Raw genomic sequence first — 22,337 nt, forward strand, 5'->3', positions numbered from 1 at the left:
ATCTATACCTATATGTACTTACCGGAAATTTTAACTTGTTAACTCAGTATAATATCAAGATGATTGAAATAAAATAGGGAGAAAATGTATCCAGGAGTGGACCCGGTGATGCTAAAAACATGGCAAATTATTACAAGAAAATATATTATTCCTCAAATATTTTCTTATTTTTTATTAGTATTTCATTTATAAAAGTTCAATAATTACTGACACAGTTTTGGAGATTTCATCGTGAATTTACTGAGGTTATATCTACTAACTTTTATGGTAGGTAGGTATAAGTAGGTATATACCTACTCGACGCATAAATCTAAGTGTTATTTTGATTGAAGATTCTCTCAAGAGTGTTTTTTGTGCAGAGTTAGTATTGCGTCGTAAAAGACATCTAGAGTTGAGTGAACAGACGTGCCCGTCGACATCTCCCAGCCGACAGCTCGGGCTGATGGCTTTCATAACCTTAATCCGGCCCTGCGCTATCCTCTTATTGCTCGCAAAGATGTTGTCAGAGACGGCTTCAGGATATACTTACCTAAGCAAGATAATATCATTGATGATTTAAAATATGAAAACTAACTCACCGACAATAAATATACTACCCATTCGAAATTATTGAGACGGTATTTATAATTTCCAAATAAACGAATAAGTTCTACGCATTACAAACCCTTATTGATAATTATCATTATCAAGAAGACCTACCTGTCTCGATTGTATTTTTTCAAGTAGAAATATTTTTTGGTATTTAAAAATATATTCGCCTATCTACTTATGTAGGTACCTACCTACAACTGAAAATTTACAAAATTTAAATATGTAGGTACCTACATATTCAAAAAAATCGTCATTTGATCATTAATGTGAATTAGGTAGGTAGGTACCTACAAGCTAAGTTTTCAGAAAATCTCTATGATGTTTTGGCCTGAAAATTGACAATTTCGTAATAACGTAGGATTCATATGAATGTAAATTAGGTAGGTAGGTACTATTGCAAAACTTATGGGAGTTATAATATACGGACAAACCCAAATGGAAGTGATTTTTAGATCTGGTTAAAATAATTTAATTATTAATAACATCCTACAAAAAAAGAAGAACATCTTTTTTTATTTATGACCTCTACTCTATAATATAATGTCATCAGTGAGGAATATGGTAGTTCGTAGGTATCTAGGTATCTACACTTCTAACGCTGTGGGTTGCGGGTTCGAATCTCACGCTTATCAAATTAGAGTGTTATTTTTCAATGTGTATTTGAGCCATAGCAAGATTTGAATGGGGGGAAGCCTTTATAGGAAAATTCTAAGATATCCGCCAATCTGTGAGGTTTAATATTTGGTGACTTACCTAATTTAAATTACCTACTTTTAGTATAATATGAAGGAATGGTTATTTACATTAAACACAAAGTATCTAACTCTGTATGTACGTTTTATTCGACCATCATTGGTGCCTACCTACCTTATATAATAATGGAGTGACTTGGTGAAGGAAAACTGGAAACTAAACTTACCTAACATACTTATACGACAATCAAGAAAATATACAAGAAATTAGGTAGGTATAGATACTAGGTAGGTAGGTACCTATCTACTAAGTCGTCTATTAATTGTAGGAAGCTGCTTAGCCACTAAGGTCAATACTTACTTTGACGCCGACGGTACACCGATAATATCACGCCGACGGCAATCATCCCTTAATACGCCTCTACTCTTTTTAAAGTATAATACACCTACATACCTGCTTATAGCCATAGGCATTTCTATTGACGTATACATGTATGTAAGTAGATATATAAATTATGTACGTATACCTACGCCACGTAGATATATGGGGAAGAAAGCGCTCAAAGAAAAAGGGTCTAACGCCTTTTTATGGTTCTATCCGTTGGGTATACTCAACGTCATTTCATATTACTTGTGAAAGTTTCCCAGTGGAAAATAAAAATACTCGCATGAAAATGAGTTCTCATATTATCAAAATATTATATCTTCGGAAGGAAGCCTGCCCATAAATTTCTCTCGTGCTAGGCGTATAAATCATATTTTTTATATTGAATCGTATTTTTTTTTTTTTAAATATTCCATCTGAAGAAAATGGATGGGTTTTGCATGATAAGTGTTTATGATAATCATTGTTACAGAAACAACTGAACAGTTCGATCGATGTTCTACTACTGGAAGATAGAGAGGCTTCAAAATGACCTATTTATGTAGACGCACCTATTTGGAAAAGTTACACGTCAACATAAGTACTTATAGGTATTTAAATGAAAAAAATATGCATGATAGAGTTCCATTTACAACATATTTGAAGAAATAATGCACTTAACTGATATCAGAGAACACAGAAATAATGGAAAGTGTGTTGCCTTTTGGGTGTGGTATTAACACGGTTTAATTCTCTAGTGTGGAAAAATATATAACTTAAATAAATACGTGTTAAACAATATTTTTTTTCAATAGTTACGTATGTAGGTATGCATTAAAGTAGGTAGGTATGTCGCGTAACCGAAACGCGCATTTATTACTAATAGGTAAGTATTATTTAAGGACATTTGTATTTTAATAATTTTATGGCTTGGCCATCATTAGGATATAAGTCATATACCTACAAAGCCTGGCTTCAAAATCTTAAAAACAAAAAGTCTATGGCGACCAGCTTTCCATTTAGGTAAATCTTAGATATTTATTTGTTATTTGCTTACATATCCATGCTTGGATGATATATTTTATTTACTTTCAGACAGTAGGAAGAAACGAGCGAATCGTCGTAGGTGCTTGACGTGTTTGATCTTGAAATATACGATTAAGGAGCTACTAAAAAAATATTAAGATATTTTATTTATATACAAACAAACTTTATTCCAAAAAAAATATTTTGAAAAACCTCAGAAGCATACGTAGTTAGGTAAATAATCCTAGAAATAAATGTTGGATCATGTGGGACACACATCCTAAAATAGCTAATAAATATTTTCTAATTAGAATTATATACCTAGGTACTTATTTTCCCTATTTTCTTTTTTACCTTCTTTATCTCATAATGTCTTTCACAAGACGAAATATTTATCTAATAACCATAAGTAACAACCCGCACGGTGGCCGCGCGGCTTAAGCATTGGACTATAACGCCGTGGGTCCCAGGTTCGAATCCTGGATATGGCAAATATACATATTGTTTTTCAATTTGTGTCTGTCAGGGTATGGACCTAATAGGTTGAGCAAGTGGCTGACATCCATTTCTCGTAAAAAACTAAATCTGTTTATACAAACATCTACTCTGTGGAGGCCCATATGATCCTATTGGGGTCGGACATGGTCGAAAGAAAAAGAAAGAAGAACCATAAGTAATATAGTAGATAGGTACCTTGCTACCTAGTATGCTTCAGTGGTGAAGACTTGACACCTACGACTAATTAAACGCAAAAGCCGGTAGCCAGTGTTAACGAAATTTGAGAAGTGCTTCAATTGCATAATTATTAGTTCATTTCATCATAATAAAATAGGGCACGGATGGCTTAATTGGTAAGGCACATTGATCGGAATCCGATGGATGCAGGTTCGAGTCCTGTCCGGCGCAATATTTTTTTCAAAGATTTTTTTTAATAGGTATTTATTTATAAGTAGGTACTTTATGCGGTGTTTTCAAAATGTATATATTTAATAATGAATGTTACATTCTTAAATCATGTGTATCAATCGTTTACTTAATAAAAGAAATGTTTGTTACCTTTAACTTGATTTAAAATAATAACTTATCTAAATACAAAAAAAATATGTAGGTACCTACCTGACATAATTGATAGGTACTGAGATATTATCAGGTATGCATTTTTCACATTAACGCATAGGTATTAATATATTATTTATTGCCTACGTAATGCAATTACAACCTATGTCATGACATAACACATTAATTCCCTACTGTCAAATTGTGTAAGAACCTACTTATTATTATGCTTTTTGTCCGCTATACAAAATAGTAATTTATAACCACTGCTTTGCATAGACATATATAAGACGTAGGTACCTAGATAGGCAACACCACAATAATTATCTAATTTCAATTAATCTAAACACAAATTATGTAGTTACCTATTCAATGTGGTTGAATGTCGATCTAGATGTGTAGGTAATAATTTTATTATCTTCGGAAATGGTGGCCAAACCTCAAACCCAGATGCACCCTGGCTTTGATTCAATTTACTTTTATGATCGTGTTATGAACGATCCGCCGTTTAAAATTTTTAGGGGTTTTCTTTATGGGAAAACTTTTTGTCATATTACTTCGTGTATGTTTGCATTGCGAACATTGCAGAAGTAGCACTTTGTTTTATTCTTATTGTGAGCAGTTTATTTGTAAATATTTTCCATAAAATCTTTTATGGTCTTTTTATTTGTATTGCTGTCGAGATACATAAGCTAACATATTTACATACATATCTACATTAAATACTGATAATCATTTTAGGTATTTTGTAAAGAAGATAACAGCGACGATCATAGCTGATTATCAGTTAACTATTTATCAAATAATTTTATTATAGTAGATACCTACCTAAGTACCTACGTAGATGATTAAGAATGATTTTAAGTAGGTAAATTGTATAAAGAATTAACAGTAGCATTTCTACAATTTGGCGTTACCCAGTAGGTAGGTATTATAATGATTAATTTTTCCCAAGTGATACTTTTCGAATCAAGTTCACCCACCTTTGTGTTCCTACTTACTAGTCTGATGATGTAGTTTGTATGGAACTTAGTTTTGCCACTATTCATTAATACATACTTACCTACACACCTACCTATTTAACATACCATATCCATACCAAAAAATGGAGGTACCTAAAAATAAATAGGCACCTACCTTCCAGTTAGTTACCAACCCATAAAACAATATTTTTAACAGTCGTTTCGCATTCAAATTAAGACGCAGGTTATCTTTGCATAACAGGACCAATTAAAAAGATATCTACCTATATAATACCAAGGTACGTATGCGATTACCTAATGTACGGAAGCGAGTGTGAAACCAGTGTAAGTATCTAATGCCTATTGTGCACAAGATAGAATCACTACCCATGACCGATGTGAAAAATATGCTTATCAACCGCGACTATCAGCATTGAAGAACCGTGAAGAATCAAGAAAAAAGACATTTTTATTTATAGTTTTCAATACCTTATAGGAACTTACTTATTGATTAATACCTAAGTGCAAACGTTATAATAATTCATACCTAACCTACATATATTCCTATTCTACATCGATATAAAATGGTCAATGAACTTTCATATCTCACCTATTTAAGTAGGTACCTACATCAATGCCCACTAATCGGCGAATGACTTAACGACCATAGCATTTCAAGAATTATCTCTTAGTATGATTTATGATGATTCATTCGTAAACGCAAATGTCAAACTAGACCAAAGAACCACAATATATCATATTGATATGAACAAAACATTATGGATTGCCTTTTACGATTTGATTTTCATTGTAGGTAGGTATCTACCAAAGATATTTTATATTAATGGAATATAAATAGGAATATCCATATACTTATCATACCTTATATGTAGAGGTAGGTACCTACGTCCTATCCTCACGAAAAAAATATAAGATAGGAATTAGATAGGTACATATGAATATCTACTTAAGTTCGCACTGATGCGAGAATCAGTTTTATTCAATAAAAATCAAGGTTACTGAGGCCCACACACAAAGTTTTTTTTATTTTTACGATGAACAGAAATTCCCACGATCAAGTTGCGGCTGTAATTTACCATATTATTTTGAAAACAGCTTCTTTATAAGTATTTTAATGATTCCCTATTTCTATAAGCATATTATGTAGGTACCTATATCTAACTACCTAACCATTAGGAAAGTTAGGTTGAGTTGCACAACATGATTATTTGTTTTGTGTATGTGTTTTACATACAGTTCTTAGTTCATTATCTACCACCATTTAGATCAGTTTACTTTAGCTCGTAGGTACCTACCTACTATATATAAACCAAGTTATGGTCAATTTAAAACATAGGCAATATACATTAGGTATCAACAAATAATATCTACAACAATACTTATAGGTAAAGAGGTAGCTACCTAGTTATATGCCTGTACCTGCAATATTGTCGAATCAAAAATAAATCTCTAGCTTGTTGGTCAATAAATAAATGTCAACACTATATTGTTATTATTTTTATCATATCCAAGAGATACGTATCTTACCTCTGAACTTCTTCATATTATCATTCATGTTGACATTCCGGTTATCGGTTAGTAGGTAGGTAGGTATACGCATGTAGGTAAACATTAAACTCAATAATTAGAGAAACACATTAATATCACGTCACGTGAGGTCATATGACAAAACCACCAGAACATTCAGTAACAAAAACTGACAACCTACAAAAACATGGTGTCCATATCATATCATTTTTACGGCATTTGAAAATTATTGAAATAAAATTAATATCTGCGTGAGAGAACGTGTCTCAATAATGTGTAAAGTTGCAGGAAATGAAAAAAAACGTTCTATCACGCGTGAGGTTGGTGCGTGATGTGTACCTACGCGTGAGGTGACCTTAGAGTGGTTCCGATACATTTTGGCAGTTTTTGTTTGGTATATTATTTTAAAAGATGTTGTAGATATGTACTGGGTACGTTTAACTAAGCAAGCATTGATTTAATGTTTAAATCAAACTTATGCTAGATACCTACATCATATCGTCACGTCTAATTTGAGCCAAAAACGAATACTTATAGTGCGAAAACATCTTCTTGGCTACGTGTTAAAACTGTGAACTAACATGCTCCGCCGATTTTAACCGCACTTCCATTATAAACTAACAAGCTCCTCCCATTTAGTAAACAACAGCGCCTAAAAGCGTAGCCAAGAAGATGTTTTCGCACAGTAGTGTCTATTCGTTTCATTTAAACTTAAACATTAAATCAATCCTAGCTTAGTTAAACGTAGAACCTACCTACGACATCTTTTAAAATAATATACCAAGCGATGACAACAATTTCATTTTTGTTATTTCAGATTTTACAAGTATTTTTGCAACAAAATATAGTTTTCACATCATAGTAGTTTTTTGTTCTCTGCGTCGTATTTCTGCGCATATAATCCGCCCATTTCATGATGGCCGCCGGATCAATAACCCAACATGGCTGGCAAAATGTATCCCAAAAAAGCTCTCGTAAGCTTGGTGGGGATACATTGGTATTAGGGTGGTTCTCCTACAACTCGTTTGATAACAATTCGTCACCATGTTTCGCGTTCGCAACTATACATATTATTATAATATAAGTACTAAAAATAATAATAATACGTAGGTAACTAGGTAGATAAAAAATATATTGATCGCGACATATCTGCAAATATTACAATGGGTAAATAGGTAGGTAATTGATTATAATGTGTCGTATCACACATTGCTGAAAAATGTTACACGGTTTGATCATGGTTTGGTGACTCAATGCGGAGGTAGGTAGGTATGTAAACAAACCCTTTCAAGAGGATTGATTGTAAGTATTTCAATTACTAACACCTATTAGCGCATCTACTATATACACAAAGTTGCTATCAGTGGCTATCGATGGTAGTTTATTATATTTATGTTTTGAGGCAGTTAATTCCTACAATAAGTTAACCGTCTGAACTGTCAAAAAGTGCTGTTTTAACCGCATTTCCATTAGCTGTGTTAACTTTTAAAGGGAGAGAGACAGTTTTGACTGTTTAGACGGCTAACTTATTATAACAATTACAATACCTAAATATGATAAACTACCCGCGATAGCTACCGATAGCAGCCTTGTGTATAGAATAGATACGCAGATCGATTTAGGAAGAAATAACGAAAGTATAATGATGAAGATTTAGGTTATTCTATACGATCCCCATGCATTTTACGTACCTGCTATTCAAAAAATCAAATTACGTTATCCGACTAATACGGCACCTACCCACCGTAAGTATATTCAGCCTTGATCTCTGTTCCAAAAATGATGCTTTAGATGCCCAAATTCATTCATACAGTTCCATTTCATTCATTTTAACATCCTTACCAATCGTAATTTTATTTTTCAATCCAAAAATAGATTTGAAATAGGATTTCCTTTACTTTTGAGACCGTTATTAAAATACAGTTGATTTGTAAACCAGAATCATCTTTAAGGATTAATTAATTATTACAAAAAAATCCATTCAGCTTTACATCCAAGACCACTTGGATACCACAAGACTACTTTGCTTATTTACAGAAAAAAAATATCTGCCCAAATCTGTCAGTTATTCTTTTTTTACCACCTAGGTACTTATGTTTTAGGATTGTTACCATGTTCAATCTCAACTTAGATATATGGACCACCTATACGTATCAAATAGAGGTTATACCTATAAACGGAGTTTGTTTATGGATGTCAGCCACTTGTTCAACTCATAAGGTCCATTCTCTGGGTCCAAATACACGTTAAAAAACTTTCCAAACCTAGAATTTGAATTAGATACCCTATAAATTATAAGTCGACACGTTACCACTCGACCATTAGGGGCATATAATGTAGGGAAGGTACATATTTCAAATTCAAATCTAATACATAGCTAAACAAAAAGCAATTAGGTACCTACATAACTGCCAATATATACGTATGCAATGTAGGGTAAGGTTGCTATGATTGGACCACTTAACTTTGTGATGGTGTAACTCATCAAATATTATTGATAAAATAAAACAAATTGTTCATTTCAATGTATTATTTACTTTATTATGTATACATTTAGCATCAATCCAATAAAATTAACCATTTCCGAGATTTAACAGGAAAACCAAATTTTTGTTTGTTGCCGTCTTTGGACCACATGCTCCTTGATTGGACCACTAAGTTTCCATCATTGGACTTTGAAAAAATAATAATAATTTACACACGTGGTCCAATCAAGGTGCTTTATAATAATATTTTATAAAAATGAAACAAAAGCATTCTCCGATTCTGCATGGGCTATCACAAATTCATAGTCAGCAAATACATCTTTATTCAGAGGATAAATGCCTGTCTTCAGAAAGCCATTTGCAGCCGTACCGACAGAAGCAGCCTAGAATAGGCTTTTCCAAAGAGCATAGATACTTGAAATGTCATCACACATCTCCCAGGGTTTTGACGAAGCCATTTTTCGGTTTCATCTATGTAATAACTACTCAGCGGCTTAAAAATGACACATCAGTTTGTGGAATGTATGTGCTGGAAGTCAAAGCATTACTATACCATGTCTCTTTGCATATCTATTGCATCCAAGTTTTTGGTGTGGCTTGTGTGACCGTCCAGTATAAGCAAAACTTTTTTTCTGGATATGGTTTTACATTCTCCACAAAATGTTGCATCCATAGAAAAAAATATTTCTTTATTAATATAGCCACTGTCTGGGTTGAAAGTAAATATTGAACCAGGTGGTGCTCCATCTTTCAATTCATCTTTTGCTCTCTTCCGTTTAAATATGATAAGCGGGGGAACGAATAGGCCAGCAGCATTGGCACAACATACAGCTGTGGTCGTTGTGCCACGTTCTCTACTAGTGATTGCTCCAACTTGGTGCTTACCCTTCAATGCCAAATTTTTTCTAGGTTTTCTCTGCAAGTTGGAGAGACCCGTTTCATCAATGTTGAATACACGCCGAGCATCGTTAATGTCATGCATATCCATAAATGTCTGAAGTTTATCAAAAAAAATCTTTAATTGTAGCTTGATTAAATCCGGTAGCTCTGTTGAATGAAGTAGCTCTCGGTAGTCGTAGGCTCAAGTTTGGACGCCGTTTCATAAACCCGTAATACCATTTCTTTCCTGCAATTTGCTATTCTTTATTAAATCTATTCTTTATATTATTTTGCGCAGCAAATTGAAATGCCAATCACCTGACATCTACTGGAGTGATACCATACAAAGAACTTTCAAGCTCGAGAATGTGTTCGCAAAGCTCTGTCTCTAATAATTCTAATGGTAGATCACCTTCGGAACCAACTATCTGAATTTCTCCTTTGGCTTTTTGATTGCTTCCACCGAGTCTTCGTTTCAGTGTCGCTTTTGGAACTCCAAACATTCGACTTGCCTTGTTCAAACCTACTTCTTTTTTCCTTAATGCCTGTAATGCCAATGACATGCTGGGCTCATTCCAGGTATAGTATTACCTCTCTTCGCCATTATGGAATGCAAAAAGAATATAATGTAAAAATTTTTATAAAATCGTTCCCATGATTGGACCGGTCCAATGGTAGAGGTTATCCACGGTCCAATGATAGCAACTACGGGTGCTGTCACAAAAACAAGTTTCACAAAAAAACCAAAGTATTAGCGTAACAACTACTATCATAGTTGCACATAGTAATAAATTACCTAACATAATTGATGTAAGTACAACCAAATATAGTAAATAGAATCATACTTACATTCGTTTTAGTTTACTTGATTGTTATATTTTATGCACGATGAATACACCAACGAACGTGACTCATTTACCACGTCCAAGACGAGACTGAAACAAGAGAGGCACAGAAGAGGCATGGAAAGCTTGCTTTGTGAGGTCACTGATGGTTTCTAACGTCTTTTATTTCTGATATACCTACGTGGTCCAATGAAAGCACTGGTCCAATGATCGCAACCTTCCCCTAAATTCTACGAAGGTAAATGAGGATAACGTGATGATTAAATAAAATAGTTTTCAAATAGTTGAAAAGAGAAAATTAAAGACAACAAACCTGTTCATCAAGAATGTAGTACAGCGGTTCTCAACCAATGGTAGGTACCTACCGGGCCATCGACAATTTATGAAATAGGTAGAGGTAAGTGCCGACGTATAGTATTAATTTAATATAAATAATACGTCCAAAAGTTTTGCTTATTTTCAATAATATTGATTTTAATTGTTTTGAAGCTGCGCACGTATGGAAAGATTGAGAACCACTATATATATTATAGTGCATTGACACCAGGTAATAATAAGTATTTAGGAAGGTACTTTCTGGGAGATTATTTGAAAATACTCTTTACTTATAAAAAGTTTCACAATATCGTTGACGAATTGTCTGTTACCCAATTGTACAAAAAAGTATTAGGGAAAGGCCTGTAATCCGCAGAGAGTGAGCTTGTGTTTGGTTAGGGGGAGAGATGGAAAGATGGGCGCCATATTCAAAAGGTTGTATACTTATTCAGGAAGAGGATGCGCGGATGTTATTTCAGGGTTTGCAAGGGTGAAGAGTTATTCAAATGTGGTAGATAGAGACTGAATAGGAAGGAGTTACGAGATAAACTTCCCTTTAAAATATAATAAAAGTTTTCATACCCTTGCTTACAACTCTAAATCATTTCTGTAGTCAGTAGTGCATACAAGTAGATAATATTATGAACCCTAGATAAGATAGGTATTTAGAACGGTAGGTACATGGAGTAGCATTATTTATCTGTATCTTATAATAAATAACTACTCTGTGGTGCAGTAGGCGTATTGTGTGTGACGGGTCAGCATTTACGCGACTTGGAGACGCGTGAGGTCAAGGCTGTAGGTATTACGTGAGAACCCAACGTCGTCCTTAGCATCCTAAGTCTTTTTATTATATATTTACCTATTAACTAAATAGTCACCCAAGCAAGTAACTACCGAACTTCTAACACTACCTATGTTGTTATTAATAAGTCAGTTAGGTTTCCTATCTACCTATCCAGGCCCGGTCTTAAGGATATTGCACCGATTGGATTCAATCGGGCCGCGCGTCCGAGTGTTGCAAAAATAATATAAATAATTAGGCATGACAAAAAAGTTGTTTTCAGATTTGAATCGGACATGCGGTTACACTTAAGCACGTACCTAGGCACCTGCCCCTTGAACAGTAGAATCGGAACTGGACCCCGTTTATGAAAAACATCTTGGACGTCTTCGTAATAAATTTTCGTAAATACCTATTCCAGAAGGGCCTCACAATTATTGATAGGCCCGATTATATGATTTTTATAATCTGACTTAGAGTGATATGAATTTAATTAAATTAAAGTTTAATCACGTATGTAGGTACCCATCAAGGCAGGGCTCGAAATGGACAGGAACGCACCGGAGCGCCGTTCCGGTTCATAAAACCCCCAGAATTATCGCTCCATATCGCGAAAATATTAATTTGACCTTCTGAGTTAGATATGTCATATAATTAAAAAATGTGCACACTTATTTTTTTAAAATACATGTACCTACAGTAAGATATTATTGTTGATATTTTCGAAAAGTTATCGAGCGTTCCGGTTCGTAAAATTTCCATTTCGAGCACTGCATCTAGGTAAAGCATTCCAAATCTTTCCTAAATTTACCTACATAGGTTGGTACCTAGGTACCTACTTCAATACAATACACCAACCTAATATTTTTAATGAATTCTTGAATTATTAGACGGGTTAATAATAATAATAAGTAGGTATTATTGATTTATAAACTAGTTCAATATTTAATTACCTTTTTTTTTATTCAAGTAATAATTCACAAGATTTAAGAATGTAGGTAACATTCTAATAATTATTCAGTATATATAATATATAATTCATTTTCTCAGAAGTGTTTTCAAAATTATTTACTTAGTTGAATATTTTTATGTAATTATAAAAAAAAATAGATTTAATTATTTTTTGACTGTATACAATAAAATTAATATAGTATAACCATTCATTTATTTTGGTGGTATGCCATCTTCTGGCGCATGTTAAAAGATTTTATTATTTTCGAAAAATTTCAGACGAATGACATCTTCCTATGAAATTGAAAACCTTTTAGACATTTTAAAATGAGGTCCTTTCTTCTTTCAAAAATAGAAATAATAATAAAACAGAACTAAAAAGCAACTGCGTAATCAGAGTAATATCACTCGAATATCTAAAGTATTTATTATAGGTATGAGAGGAACTGAATACCTAGATATGTTATTCTTATCACATATTATAATAATAATATTCCCTATTTTTTTGTTTTGGTATAAAATATTTGTTTTTGTGACCCTGTTAAATGAAAAAATATCTAATATATTTATTGGTAGGTACCTATAAGTATTATTATTAATATACATAACATTATACCTAATATTTTCATTATATTTTTTAAACTATCTTTTAAATGGTTAGGATCTAGGATGATACACCGCATGAGCTCCCGATACAACCCCGTGTGCGCAAGGACATCTTACGTAAATCTTTCGAAGTATTTTATAACTTGAATTGATACCATGAAGAAATGCAACAGTTTTCTGCTAAGTTTGTAAATGCACATGGTGTATTACTTTACTGGTTATAATAATGGCATTCGTTTATTTATAATATTATATTATGACAGGATTTGAACAGCACTAAAAATATACAGTGCTTTTAAGAAGTCACTTCTCAATTTTCAATATACTTGAAATCTAGCAATAGCAAGAACGAATGGCACGTATAAAGTAAAATTTATGAATTATAAAAATCACAGCTAAAGTCGAGGACACAGGTCAGCAACTCGGTGTTCGCAAAGAAGTTTTAGAGTGTCATTAACTTTGTGAAATACGATCCTTTCAATGGAAAAAGTGGAACTTATTTTGTCATCCTACTCGTATTTTGATTAAATGTGAACTAAAATAAAAATCATACGTAGGTACCTACCTATATTTTTATCTGTTTCTAATAGATTTGTGCCATATTGGTACTTACTGTAAAAAGTCCATTACTGTCCAATTTTCTTGAATGTGTGTACCTATAGAAAAATATGCTTACGCAATACTATAGGTAAGTATCTACTTAGGTATTATATTTTGAAGGGTTTTCTGTGATCAAAAAAATCTATACCTATGTATTATTATGTACTTACAAGAGTTACAAGTACATACTTAACCTTGCGGATTTTCAAATGTTGTGACCTTCATGTAAAAAAAGTCGATCTCTGAGTAAGGACAAAAATTATTACTTACAAAAAAATCATTTGTCAGTTGACTGATGTTTTACATGTACAAGTATGTTGGTACCTACTTGAACACAGATTTTCAAACATGTTCAATTCTACAAAATTTACGTAGGTGTCTATTAACATATTAGGTACTGATAATGGCTTATCTGATGTACCTTTAATTACCTATGTACCTACTTTTGAACGAGTTTTTATAGGTAGGTACTTGACGTGATAAATGCTCATAATATTATTATAAGTAAATATACATTTTTCAAAATAACTAGGTATAAGTATAGGTCTATGCCTACATATAAATATTAAATATTGAACATACCTACACAAAAAATCTTTTTGAAAAAAGTAAGAAAAGAGTCTCTTGGGTATCGCGCCGTGTGCATTAGGTACCACTATGCTAAGGCTGCCAAACTTAATTGTAACAAATTTTAACTATTGGCCTTTTTAATACCTGCTCATAAGCGCTCTTCAAATTGAGTTACGGTAGGCAATCGGTTTGAATCGGATTTGAATTATATACCTATGTTCAATAATTAGAATTGTACCTACATAAATATGATCGATATTAGATATTATTTACTTAATACAAAACGAGTATGCATGTATATCTGTTGACGTCTATTAAAAATAGATACCTAAACAAAAAAACTGATTTGTCATTTTCATACTACAAGCAGATACATACCTACCTACTTATAAACTTTGTCTTATTTGTATGGTATTTTTTTTCATAGTATCGCATATTTTGAAAGTATAAATAAGCGAGGTAGGTACCTAAACATTCTTTTAATTTTCCTTTTATATAGGTAGGTAATATACCTACCCATATTATCTACCTATAAATATAATATGTACCTACCTGCCTAAAAATGTAAGTAGGTAGATGGTATGAGGGTATGTTTGAGAAAATATATGAACATATTATTTACTATATCTAGTCACGTCAAGTCCATAAACAATAAGTATATATGCACATAAGTACCTACGCATCAGAACAAAAAAAAATAATAATATTCGAAACAGGTTTTTTGTATTATTTCTTTTCTTTATAAATTTGAGGTATAACTTATTTTGTAGTGGCACCGTGAATCCTGTAATCCAACTTAAGTGAAAATTATTATAGTTGGAAATTGACTACATCCAATAAGAATCTATTGAATTATTTATAATATCTGATTGGCTATTCAAGACGGCATTACAAATAGCGGCCATTTGCAAACTTCTCCCACTATGGGCTATTGGTGCAGTAAAACAAGAAGGCTCCGCCTACTGCCAGCGGCCATGTTTATTTCTCCCTGTTGTATCGTTGCTATAGAAACAGGTTTCTATGAAAAATAGATTCACGGATTTAACACTCCCGTTGCCATGAAGAACTCGCACTTTATTTAGGCCCTTAAATCATGGATACCCCATTTATTATTATATACAAAAAAATCTACTTTTAGCTATTTGTAGATAAAATGCTTATGCGTAAAAATAAAAATGCACAAGTAGTTTAATTGAATGTTTTCTATATAAAATTAATCATTTTCCAAAGTCTGATCGATATTTTGATAAGACAGTGATAGGGCTATGTAAAAAGATATACGTTAGAGAAACCCACATAATAATTTTGTAAAGTGAGACACTATTATAAAATGTTATTTGTTAGAACAGCGAGACCAATTTATGTGTTTGTTCAATTTAATTATATGACTGATGGCTCGTATAAATCCTCCCATAATATAACGAACCTTGAAATTTAAAATGTTCCGTGCATCTGACGATAAATGCCAAACTAACCCTTAATGTAATGTTATTAGTGTTTATTTTATCATGTTAACTTTGCTTCATATGACGTTTATTCCTAAACACTTACCTTAAATTCCCGGTATCTCGGGCATGTCATAAAAACCTTTTTACCCAGATTTAGAAGAATACCAACCCTTATTACAAGGTCTGTAAAGTTTACATCAGTTTGTGGAACATGTGCATTTGAAAATATACCTACCTCGAGTGACCTGCACAAAAACGCACAGCAAGCGGTCGGTTTTCCTTTGTGCATATGAGTACTTGCATATTCTACCTCTATAATAAATTATATTGTAGTTATAAATTACTAATAATAACTTATGCCCGAAAAGAATATTATTTAGTCAGGACATGCATTTCAAATACAACTAGATATTCTTTTGTTTATGAAGTATGTAGGTATACAATAGTCGCAGAAAGTATTTTTAGTATTTTCAATAGTATAGTATACACGACATTCTCGTGGTACGAACCACTATGCTTTCTTTCAGTTGGTTACGTCTAATGAATAAGTGCTTACTGATATTTATTTTTATCTTTTTTATTTAAAAAAAATAATATTAGTGAGTAGGTACATGTCTAAATAATTAATTATATTGAAACTGTTGCATTTACATGTAGTTATTATACTATAACATTAACTCCATGTTATTATGTCCCTGAAATCAGTGAATTTATTTAGGTAGGACTAATACATTTAAGATTACCTACTAATTATTAATTTTGCTTTTAATGTCATAAGTACCAAATAATATTATTTTATTATAAAAATGTTATCATACTCAATCTGATGTAGGTATAAACATAATATAATATTATTTCTCTGCACCCCATGTCTGTAAAATCAATTCATTTTATGTTGGTATACCATTTTGGACATAGTCCGTACATAATGGTATTGACTAAATTTAATGTAAATTGCAAAAAATACCTCTATCACATGTATAAAATGTTTTTATGTATTTTGTATATATTATGTAGGTAATGTTATTCTTAATATTTTGCATTTCAGAAAGTGAGTATTTTTCTTAGAAATATAATAGTAGGTAGTTTTATTATTTCGATTGTTTTATATTATAATATAAAGTTATGAGTCACCATTTAAATTTTAATTAGATAATATTATGTAGATATATTCATTTGTAGTTTGTATAATATGTTATGCTTAGAAAATTAAGTTAAAACGTAGTACAATGAAATAGTCGTAATGGGAAAACCACAGATTTAAAAAAACCCGCAATTTAACTGTACCTCCACGGTGGTGTGGAATTCAGTACAATTTTTGAAGTAAGGGGTCTTTCACACCGTTATCTTCCACCTAAGTAAATCTAATGATTGTTTTATTATATGTAGGTAAGTATAATGTTTAGTATCTACAAAAATACACAAGTATTAAATTACGGTTCCTATCAAATACATCAGTGATTTCCAAACTTAATGTTATTACGCCTCCTTTTTAAAAAAAAATGAAACTTGGCGCCTCCCCCCTTTATTTCATTAAATAATTCAGACACCTTTTTAAATAGTCAAAAATGTAGGCACTAATACAAAAATAAAGAAAACTTAAATATATAAATAATAAACAAGGTTTTACTACTTATATTACTACTTATACTTATTTAAATTAATTTATTTTTCATGCGATGGATGTTTAAAAAAGATTTTGCGAAAAGCGAGCCCCTAGGCCAGGATATTTGTCGGGCCCACCTACCTATCTCTGAGGTTAAGGGCAGTGTGGTACTATAATGTAGTGTTTCCTAAATTATACACATACACGGGAGTTATCATTACATATATCACTCATGATATAGGTATCACATCAAACGTACAACTACCTACATATTTAATATATCATAGTTTTGAAATCAAATGATTTTTTTACTATTAGAGTAAATTTGTGAAATAAATAATGGGGAAAGTGCATTAGCAAACTATCATAACGCTCAGTAAATAGATTTTTGTTTGCTTCAATATATCTGGCACAAAATCATTTAAAAGTGGAAACATGACGATTTTTTTTTTAAATTTTGATTTCCAAAGCTCCAATTTTTTATGTATGCCTTCACTTTGTCTTTTTAAATCAGTCAATGCATTAGTGGTCCTTGCATTGATTTATTCACTTTTTTTTAATTTTAACTAAATAGACAAATTAAACAACAGTTATCATTCGTTAACAAATTTGCCTCAAATTTCAATATTATGATTTGATCCTTGTATATCATTTTTTCACGAGATAGCCAGCACACTCAACAATAGTATAGAAGTGAGGTATTAAAAAATTAGTCTACATATTATCTTCAGACAGTTTAACAAACAACGTTTTTTAGGACTGTTTTTATGTAGTTTATAACTAGCGGCTGTTTTATAAACTTTATTTGCAAACTGCAATCATGACGTGGCTTTATTTGTGTAAAAATTTTCGTGCCTACCTTCGCAACACTGCGCACCTACCAGTTTGGCAATATATAATATGTATGAAAGTACATTTTTATGGAGATACAATATATTTATTTTAACATAGACTAGAAAACCTCTTGTTATGAAATTCTCGAAAGGTGGGTATATTATAGACTTACTACATGCGTATAGGTACACATAGCGTAGTGATTTAATTTTTATTATGTGTAATTATTTCAGCATAATAAACATAACATTAAATAATTTTAGTGGAAACTATAAGATTGAATTATTTTTGTTTTTAATTATTCTTATATAAATATTTAACGTGTTTTGAAATTATATTATAGGTGAGATACCCGGCTTCGCACAGGGTCGCTTAGTGGATACATTTACCTTAGATATTTAAAAAATAATATTGAAATTATCTTTTTAATATTAAAATATCTGTGTAATACAATATGAAAGTAATTCTAATAGGAGTAAAGGTCAAACAAAAGAACTGTAAATTAAAATCGAATCCAAAATATGCAAACGTTATTAATAGTATTAATATGTAGTAAAAAATTCAAAATTGGATGGAACAAACAAACAACAAACTTTGTATTTTATATAATACTAACCATCCCAGGTGTGCGAACAACAACTGAGAAAAATTTCATCGCAATCTGATGAATGTTATAAGAACGCATACGAATAGAAGAAGAAGAAGAAGAAGATAATTGTACTAATTTAGAAACCTTCGCGGGTGTTGGCACAATTACTGACGAAAGTTTTATTAAAATCGGATGAATGGAATAGGTACGCATACGAATAGAAGAAGAGGAAAAATATTGTTGTACTAATTCAGAAACCTTTGTAGGTGTGGGCACAACAATTGACGAAAGTTTCATTCCAATCGGACGAATGGTATAGGAATCATACGAATAAAAGGATATAGAATAAAGACGATGAAGAAGAAGAAGATGGTTGTACTAATTCAGAAACCTTTGCGTGTGTTAGCACAACAACTGACGAAGGTTTCATCGCAATCCGATGAATGGTATAGGAACCATATGAATAAAAGAAGATATAATGAAGAAGAAGAGATAGTTTTTCTAATTCAGAAACCTTTGCGGGTGTGCACACAACAACTCACCAAAATTTAATCGCAATCGGATGAATGGTATAGGAACTATATAAAATAAATGAAGATAGAATGAAGAAGAAAAAGAAAATGGTTGTTCTAATTAAGAAACCTTTTCAGGTGTTAACACAACAACTAACGAAGGTTTTATCGCAATCGGATGAATGGTATAGGAACCATATGAATAAAAGAAGATATGATGAAGAAGAAGAAGATGATTTTTCTAGTTCAGAGATCTTCGCGGGCATGCGCACAACAACTGATCAAAATTTCATCGCATTCGGATGAATGGTATAAGAACGCATATGAATAGAAGAGGAAGAAAATAGTTGTACTAAATCATAAACCTTTGCAGGTGTTACCACAACAACTGACGAAGGTTTCATCGCAATCCGATGAATGGTATGGGAACCATGCGAATAAAAGAAGATATAACGAAGAAGATGGTTTTTCTAATTCAGTAATCTTCGCGGGCATGCGCACAACAACTGATCAAAATTTCATCGCAATCGGATGAATGGTATAAGAACGCATACGAATAGAAGAAGATAGAATAGAAAAAAAGGTTGAAGAAAATTGTTGTACTAATTCAGAAACATTCGCAGGTGTCGGCACAACAACTGACGCAAGTTTCATTGCAATCGGACGAATGGTATAGGAATCATAAGAATAAAAGAATATAGAATGAAGACGACGAAGAAGAAGAAGATGGTTGTACTGATTCAGAAACCTTTGCGGGTGTTGCCACAACAACTGGCGAAGGTTTCATCGCAATCCGATGAATGGTATAGGAACCATATGAATAAAAGAAGATATAATGAAGAAGAAGAAGATAGTTTTTCTAATTCAGAAACCTTTGTGGGTGTGCACACATCTTCTTCTTCTTCGATGACGCTACAGCTCAAGTCGAGCCCTGGCCTCCTCCACCGCTATCCTCCAGCCGGAACGGTCCTCCGCACGTCTTTTCCAGTTCCTGATTTTTAGTATCTGGTTGGCATCTTTTGTAACATTATCACGCCATCGTGTGCGTGGCTTTTCCACTGGCCTTTTTCCTCCTGGGTTTCCTTCGAGGATCTTTTTCGGTATCCGTGACTCAGGCATGCGCTGGACATGGCCTGCCCAGTTTAGCCTCTGGAGTTTTATGAAGTTGGAGAGTTTTGAATCTTGGTATAAGCGGTATAGTTCCGTGTTGTACCTAATTCTCCACTCCCCATCATCATTCATGGGTCCGTATATCCGCCTAAGGATCTTTCTCTCAAAGCAATCCACCATTTCAGCTGCTTTTACATTTAGCGTCTATGACTCGCACCCGTAGTGCACACATCAATTCACCAAAATTTCGTCGCAATCGGATGAATGGTATAGGAACGCATATGTCAGACAGACTTTCATTTGTATGTATAAGATATAGTCTATAATCTGCGCGCAAGTGCAAGCAATAAGTTGACAAAGTTTTATCGCAATCGGATGAACGGTATGGCAGCGCATAAAAAAACGAACAAACAAACTAACAAATATTCATTTTTATATTATAGATTATAATCAGGGAATCGATATTGCAAAATTATAAGTATTTTTTTTATATACTAGGGAAATTATCTAAAAGTAGGTAAGATATATCTAAAGTCTTAGAGGTATAGACTTAATACGTGCGTATAAGTTCAAGTAGCGTAGTTATTTATATTTATTAATGTGTATTATTTCAGCATAAGAAACATGATATTAAAATATATTTAGTGGAAACTATACGATCAATCGGAGTATTTTTCTTGATTAATTGTTCTTATGTAAGTATATTATTTTAATGTGTTTTAAAATACGATTTTTAAAAATACTTAATAACATGATACAATAAGATCACAGTGTTTTAAAATTATATAGGGAATCGATATTGCAAAATTATAACTATTATTTTATGTGGTGAACGTGATAACGCAAGTCCACACAGATGTTATCCTACCTAATAACATCCCTCGTTCGCTTCGGATGAATTAGCCACCCCCACTCTCCGTGAAATGGCAGCGTATGTTGGTTGTTCCATTTAAAACAGACCGAGACACGCCGTGGCTTAGATATGACGTACTTTTATCGATGTCCGATATTATACACGATTATAAGATAATTGCATGTAATATACACAGAATAAAATGTTAAACGATGACTAAACAGTATTTAAAAACATACTTTACCTTTTGAAGCAATCAATTAGCTTTTAAAATGCCTTAAAATGCCAAATTTCTATCGGGACACTGAGTGGACGGCATGGGAACGGGCGTAATTTTTTTATCATGGTAAGGGAAAGGTTAATTAGGATGTAGGGTACCATGAAGATAAATAACAATATATATCATACTTATACTTTGTTTATGAGATATTTTAATAATCATGATGAATTTGTAGAGACCAACATATTATTGACAGAGAACTTTTTCAATTAATATTTTTTTAATATATCTAGGTGAGTATGTAGATATCTATAGGTATAATATATACATTGGTATATATACTTATAGGTACCTATCTGTACCTATCAATTTTTCGAAAGTTGGTACAATTAGGCGCCTAACTAAAGGTACCTACCTATATACCTAAGTATTGATTATTTTTAAATGTAGGTAGGTACCAATTAGGTAAAAATAATCAATTTGATAAGGGAGCAAACGAGAGTAGGTACGTAGGCGATTCACTGCTGACGTACTAATTACTAATTAATTACCACATTTAAATAATGTCATGTTAATTATATCTAATGGCCAACTAATGGAAACGCGCCAGTCGCGTTGTTAGCACTAAATAAGTTAAGTAAGTATGCCAAAACCCTTAAATGAAGACACGCCGTACAAATCGATTGATAAAGGATTGAATTACAATGATAACTATAGATCTACCATCATAAATTGGCATTTCAGCGAGGGCGCTAGTATGACATTGAGAATATTACCATAACTAACAAAAAAATGGTAATTTATAATTTTTTATTGGTAGTAGATTTCTGTACAAATATTATGCAATCCATAATTCGAGAAACATGTTGTAAAATTAAATGGCATTTGTA

Source organism: Rhyacophila brunnea, unplaced genomic scaffold, assembly GCF_057557595.1.
Source record: "Rhyacophila brunnea isolate RB1 unplaced genomic scaffold, BYU_Rbru_1.0 scaffold_18, whole genome shotgun sequence".
NCBI lineage: Eukaryota > Metazoa > Arthropoda > Insecta > Trichoptera > Rhyacophilidae > Rhyacophila > Rhyacophila brunnea.